The sequence below is a fragment of the Macrobrachium rosenbergii genome, chromosome 34, assembly GCF_040412425.1.
Source record: "Macrobrachium rosenbergii isolate ZJJX-2024 chromosome 34, ASM4041242v1, whole genome shotgun sequence".
Taxonomy (NCBI): Eukaryota; Metazoa; Arthropoda; class Malacostraca; order Decapoda; family Palaemonidae; genus Macrobrachium; species Macrobrachium rosenbergii.
In genome coordinates this window covers 10,452,659-10,460,158 of record NC_089774.1, presented here as the reverse complement: position 1 = coordinate 10,460,158, position 7,500 = coordinate 10,452,659, and the positions used below count along the sequence as shown (strand labels likewise).

The 7,500-nt window shown below is 33.6% G+C and overlaps 1 protein-coding gene and 1 long non-coding RNA gene across 4 annotated transcripts in view; one reads left to right on the top strand and one right to left on the bottom strand.

Moving 5' to 3' along the window:
• The window catches only part of LOC136856190 (uncharacterized), a 212,105-nt gene that overhangs the window by 37,440 nt on the left and 167,165 nt on the right, over window positions 1–7,500 (top strand). The window lies entirely within an intron of this gene.
• The window catches only part of LOC136856189 (homeobox protein unc-42-like), a 126,837-nt gene that overhangs the window by 33,029 nt on the left and 86,308 nt on the right, over window positions 1–7,500 (bottom strand). The gene's annotated exons all lie outside the window — the stretch shown is intronic.

Below are 7,500 nucleotides of genomic sequence, written 5' to 3'. Positions count from 1 at the left end.
ATTATTTATCTTCTCTTTCATAATTCTCTTAAGTGATTTCTTAGAATTTCGTAATTCTCTTAAGTGATTCTTGGGAAGAATTAAATAAATTTTTATTTCCTAAAAGATGAAAATAATTTTGGGTTCATGAAAAAATTCTTTTTAAATTCAGTGGAAATTAAAACTGACTGCAGATTCCACTGATATTAAGAAAAAGCTTTCCAGAATCAGTGTTTAAAAGGTAAATAAGAAAAAACCTTTCCAGACTTCATAGCTCAGATAAAACTTTCTTTCCAGACCCCAATGGAAATTAAAACTGTTTTTAGATTCACTGATACTAAGAAAAAGCTTTCCAGAATCATTGCTTAGAAGATAAACAAGGAAAAACCTTCTTTCCAGACCTCATAGCTCAGAAAAAACCTTTTTCCAGACCTCATAACTTAGAAAAAAAGCCTTTTCCAGACCTCACTGGAAATTAGAACTGTTTTTAGATTCACTGATATTAAGAAAACGCTTTCCAGAATCATTGTTTAAAAGATAAATTAAGAATAAAACCTTTCCAGACCTCATACCTCAAAAAAAAAAAAAAATCCATTCCAGACTTCCTGGAATATGGAAAAACGTCCATTCCAGCCTTCTTGGAATACGGAAAAAAAGTACCCAGGGTCTGGGGGGCTTTTTTTCTTCTCCTTCCGTTCCATAATCTTTAGCGTTTACTTTTAACCTTCTTTTCCAGCCTTTCCAGTTTCCAGGAACATTCTCTCTCTCTCTCTCTCTCTCTCTCTCTCTCTCTCTCTCTCTCTCTCTCTCCTCTCTGCCATTTCATCATCTTTTCCAAGCTCCCACGTACCTTTGACTTTAGAAGGAGTGAAGGTCTCTCTCTCTCTCTCTCTCTCTCTCTCTCTCTCTCTCTCTCTCTCTCTCTCAGCCCCTGCCACGGCTTGTACGACAGGTTAATGAAAAACTTTTTAAGGGCAGAGACCTCCTCGCCGAGTTAATGCCAAGAGATACGAGCGGGCCCTCTTCTGCTCTAAGTCAGATTGACTCTTAAAAAGTTATAGCGATCTGGGGTTGTGGGGGAGGGGGAAGGATCTCTCTCTCTCTCTCTCTCTCTCTCTCTCCTCTCTCTCTCTCAGTGTCGCTGTTTCTCTCTCTGTCTCTCTTTCGTTACTCGCTTATTTATGGTTTTGTTGTCAATTTTGTTCATGTTTTTTTGATGTCTCTCTCTCTCTCTCTCTCTCTCTCTCTCTCTCTCTCTCTCTCTCTCTCTCTCTCTCTCTCCCTTACATGCACATTGATTTAGGATATGGTTATAAATTCTGTGTCCATTTGTATTTGAAATACAAGCATATTTTTTTTTACCTCAAATGAATCTCTCTCTCTCTCTCTCTCTCTCTCTCTCTCTCTCTCTCTCTCTCTCTCTCTCTCTCTCTCTCTCTCTCTCTCTGGTACCAACATAACTCTTTAAAAATGATCCCATTGCCATCTTAATCTCATCACCTAACCTATCATTCTCAATTTTCGATTGAGCAAAAAAAGAAAATAAAAAAATGGCGTTTCAGAACAAAAACATATTTTTTTGTCATTTTCTAAAGCTAGTTCCTGAATCGTCTCTAGGTCTTTGCATGTTGTATTTGTTGTAGTTTTGTTGTAAAATTACAACAGTTGTTTTTTGTATTTGTTTGTTGTACAAAAAAATTGTTTTATTATATTGTGAATCAAATTTTATTTCTTGAAATTGGCGGTTTTTTCTGTGGCAATACAAATTCAAATTGCTTTTCAGAACTTGATTTTCTGGCTCTACAGGTGTTGTGCATGTGTTGTTCAGGTGTTGTACATGTGTTCTACAGATGTTCTTCAGGTTTTGTTGTGACATGGTTGTTCCAGCGTGTTGTTGTGCTAATATTAATACTTTCATATTCATTTTAAAAGGGGTAAATGATAATTTCAAATTATATTATATTTTTACTATTTCTTGATATATATCAGTACTGAATTTGTAACTATATATTTTTGATAATTATTCTTAATTCCTGAATGAAAATTATTTGACAGAAATAATTGATAATTGATTACAATTGGTTGTTATTTAAATTATTAAAATAATTAAGATTATATCTTAATTAAGATATATATCTTAATTATGATATATAATATAATTAGGAGATATGATTATCTCCTAATTATTAAAATATTTAGATATTTAAATAATTGAAGATATGTAATATTTATAGATAATTGTTTTCTTATAATTCACCAGCAATTATTATTAATTAATAATCCCTTGTTTAACTCAAGAATTATAATAATCAGAAATAATCTAAATATAATTTATTATATATAAATAAAAATAATTATATTCTTTGGTTTTCAATAATCGAAGCATTTAGTTATCAAATAACTGATTATCAATTATTAACCGATTATATTTGTTTCTCAGTTATTAATTATTGTCCGTTTTGAATTAATTGTATTTTATAAAATATAATTTTGTTTTTTAGTTTTACCAATGATTACATTTTTATTATTTACTTTTACTTTATATTTTACTTAACACCTGGTTAATTGTTATTCTCTCTCTCTCTCTCTCTCTCTCTCTCTCTCTCTCTCTCTCTCTCTCTCTCTCTCTCTGTCACACCAATCCCCCCTTTCCCTCACAACGTCTAACAGCAATCTTCACTAATCTTAATTTATATGTTCCGTTGTGATGGAGTAAGGTTGGGGAGCGTAGCCCCCGTCCCCCCTCTCTCTCTCTCTCTCTCTCTCTCTCTCTCTCTCTCTCTCTCTCTCTCTCTCCAAAGAGGGGAAGGAATACGGCGATAGAGACGCGATGGATATATTGAGGGGTGTAGATTAATGAGGGGAGAGAGAGAGGGAGAGAGAGAGGAAGAGGGAGTGAAGCCCCTGAGAGGGGAAAGATGAGAGAGAGAGAGAGAGAGAGAGAGAGAGAGAGAGAGAGAGAGAGAGAGAGAGAGAGAGAGAGTACGACAGGAAAGATATACTGTGTATACATATAAGGTTTTAAAGTTTTGATAATCATTATGAAAGGTAAACGAGAATTACGAATAGAGAGAGAGAGAGAGAGAGAGAGAGAGAGAGAGAGAGAGAGAGAGAGAGAGAGAGAGGACCCGAATTACGAGCAAAATAGAAGACAGAAACGCAAGGAAATGACAATAAAAACTGGAAATGAGAATTTGAGCGAAGAGGGAGAGACGCGACACGAGAGAGAGAGAGAGAGAGAGAGAGAGAGAGAGAGAGAGAGAGAGAGAGAGAGAGAGAGATCACCACCCTCTCTCTCTCTCTCACTCTCTCGGAAGGGAATAACAGAAGGAACGATAATGGCCGGGCAAAATGACGGCAGGAAACAATAAGTAAGGACTGGATAAATGTTTGGAGAAATTTCAAACTCGTACTAGACGTGTATGGGGTGAATAACATTGTCGAATATTGCGAGAAATATTTACTAATTTTAGTAACATTGTCGAATATTGCGAGAAATATTAACAAACATTAATGTTTTCATGTTGAATGTTTGTTGTCCTAGAAGTGGCGTTGCTTTGAGAGAGAGAGAGAGAGAGAGAGAGAAAGCAACCCCTGATTAAAAGAAAACCCACCTGGATTGGCAAAATAGGTACGGGGCACACCGCCCCCCTAAAAATGGTAAATACACTTGAGAAAATTGTAAATATATGAATAGACAAATAGATAATTCCAGGATGAAATAGATGATCAGATAATTCCAGGATAAAAGTGATAGGGGGACACCAGCCCCCTGCCAAAAAATGGTGAATGCACGGGAGGGGGCGCAGCCCCAAAAATTGTAAATAGAGGCATACATAAACATAATTTTAGGGGGAAAGTGTTAGGGGCACAGCCCATTTCCCAAAAAGTGTCGAAAATACAGGGGGGCTGTGACCCCTAATAAATTGTAAATACGGGGATATATAAACTGATAATTCTAAAGCAAACGCGATAAGGGTGCACCGGTCCCCTCCCCAAAATGGCGAAAATACAGGGGGCGCAGCCCCCTCAAAAATTGCAAATCCAGAAATACACAAAGAAATCATTCCAGGATTAAAGTTTAAGGGTCTTAGCCCCCCCTCTGAATAAATTTAAAAACAGGCATAAACAAACAGAGGACAACACATAAGGGGGGCTGTGGGGGGGGCAGAACACATAAGTGCGCATATAAGTGTTGTTGCAACTTGCAACTTTGCAACATTGCAGCAACAATAGGTAGTTACTGGCGGGACAATCGCCCCTGAATGCTTGAAAATGGAGGAAGCTGTGTCATATTGTTTATTGATTCGCTTTGTGTCCGCTCTATCTGTTTGTTTGTGAACGTGTTTGTTTGTTTGTATGTTTGTGAACTTGTTTGTTTGTGTTTGTGAACGTGTTTGTTTGTGTCTATGTTTGTGAACGTGTTTTTTTGTTTGTGATTGTGCTTTCATTTGATTGTTTGTGTTTGTGCTTTTGTTTGTTTGTGTTGAGAGGTTTTTTGTTTGTTTGTTGTTCTTTGTTATGTGTGATTTTTCCTGTTTGTTTATGTTTGTTTATGTTTGTTTTGATGCAAATAAATAAATAAATAAATAAATATATATATTAATTATTTATTTATTTACTTACACATACAAACATATACACATACACTCCCCACACACGCCCACAAACCCCAAACACACAGCGCACCCCCGCCCACCCATCGAAACACACATAAAACGCAAAATATCTCCCCGCCCGTGTATAAATATTCAATATATACAATTCATGCATTGACGTATGCAGATGGCGCCATATATACGTATTTATTCCTAAACACAAAAGCACAATGTTTGTATTCGTTAATGGCCAGAATGCAATTATTTTCATGTCGCTGACAATTCCAGCTGCCGTGTGGTTGTGTTTGGGGGGCTGGAAGGGGGCGGTGTTTGTGTTTGTGTCTTAGTATCCCACCAAAACCCCCCAAACGTTGTTTTCTGTTTGTGAATGTTATTGAATGAATTGAATTTCAGTTATTTTGTTGGTGACAGTTTCAGCAATCGTCTGTTTGTGGGGAGAGGTTTGTGTGTGTTTGTGCGTTAACCCCCTCCATCCCTCTCACGCCCCCTACGTTGTGGGTTTGTCTGTTTGTGCGTTTGTTTGTGCGTTTGTTTAGTGGTGGGTTGGGTTATTGTTGTGGGATGTATAGCCGATTGTGTTTATATACCTAGAATAAGATTAATTATACATACACAATAAAACCATACATTGATCCATACATACATATACATACACACACAAACATACACACATACACAAACTTTCAGCTCCACACAGACACACACCAAAGTGATGCATTTTTATAATTGTAATTCACGAACGATATATATGCACGATAAACAATATGCCGGGTAACGCTCTCTCTCTCTCTTTCTCTCTCTCTCTCTCTCTCTCTCTCTCTCTCAGTAGAGGGAGGTATGTGCGTATGTGTTTTGTATGTGTTTATGCATTTTATTATTGCAAATGTAGATTAAATTTATGCATATATGGCGAAATTCATTATTAGATTTCGGATACGTATAGGTAAGTGTATGTATATGTATGTATGTATGTACGTACATACATACACACATACACGCACAAACACAGCCCACTAAATCATACCTGCATCAAAAACCGTCAGACATCTACCATGCATAGTCAACTTGATCATGAGATTACACAAATGGTACGAAAAATATAGATCTATTTTTTGAGGGGGGTTTACGCCCCCCTTCCCTCCCCCCCCCCTTTTTATATCGTCCGCCAGCCGCGTGTTTTAGCCCGAAAATGGGCGGTAAAAGCACCGAACACAAAGTGTATTATCCTATCGCTAATTTCGTTGTTGTAGCTTGTCCGAATTTTCTGTTATTATTTAAGGGTTTTGTGTTTTTCGGCCCGGGGGGGGAGAGGGGGGGAGGGATTCCGCCCCCCTTCGGCCGAGGGGGGAGGGATTCCGCCCCCTTCCCCTCTCTCTCTCTCTCTCTTACAACCTGCTGTCAGTAGGGTGGAACAATGTTGACAATTCTCGTTCATACCATGGCTGTTCGCGGTTTGGCCTTCGTTCTAAAGATAGATTAATGTCTGGCCCGCGCCGTTTCGGAATGGGAGCGGGTTTTTTTTTTTTTATTGCGCGATCGTTTAATTAATTTTTTATTTTTTGTTTGCGAGATTTTGGAGTTTTTTTTTTTCGGTTGCGCGATGTCGGAATTTCTTCTGCGCGATCGTAGAATTTTTTTAGCGATCTTCGATTTTTTTGTTTTGCGCGATCTGGGAATGTAATGATTTTTGCGCGATTTCGTTATTTATATTTTTTTTATGGGAGTTAATTTTATTTTATTTATTTATTTATCATTTTTATTTTATGTTTTAAATTTAGTAATTTTATATTGAAAATTTAACGTAAAAAATTGTATACATGTTTTACTTTAAATTTTTAAAACGAAAATTAGTAATTTTAAAACAAATAAAAATGATAAATAAAAAAATATTTTTTTACTTTAAATTTTCAATATAAAAGTTAGTACTTTTAAAACAAAAATTATAAATAAATAAAAAATACATATTTTTTACTGTAAATTTTCAAAATGAAAATTAGTAATTTTAAAACAAATAAAAATGATAAATAAAAAAATACATATTTTTTTACTTTAAAATTTCAAAATAAAAATTAGTAATTTTAAAACAAATAAAAGTAATAAATAAATAAATAAATAAAATATTTTTTCACTTTAAATTTTCAAAATAAAAATTAGTAATTTTAAAACAAAAATTATAAATAAATAAAGGATTCTTTGTTTTTATTTTAAATTTCTAAAATAAAAATTAGTAACTTCAAACAAATAAAAATTATAAATAGATGAAAAAAATATATATATTTTTTACTTTAAATTTTCAAAATCAAAATTAGTATTTGTAAAACAAATAAAATTGATACATAAACAAATAAAATATATATTTTTTTATTTTAAATTTTCTAAATAAAAACTAATAATTTTAAAGCTTTAATAAAAGTTATAAATAAAAACTACTGTTTTTTAAATACCAATTATTTGCTTGTTTAAACCGTCTGTTTGTGTCGTTATAATGTTTGTGTGTTTGTGAATATCAATTGGGAGCGTATAATAATTGATAACCGTTATCTCTTAACAATTATAAGAAGTATATTTGCAATAATTATAATTATATAGAAATATAAACGTAATAATTATAATCGTATTGAAATATGTTTGTAATAATAATAATAATAATAATAATAATAATAATAATAATAATAATAATAATAATAATAATAATAATAATATATTTTTGATAATTATAATCATATAGAAATACATTTATAATAAATCATAATTATATATCATATAATTATGCAGTGATGAGTAAAATCATATAATCACAAACATGTTAAACCAATTATTATAAATATTTACTGAATTATAAACAAACATTTACCCAAAGTGTTTGTTTAATGTTTGTTTGTTTGTGTGTAAAATGTCTCTG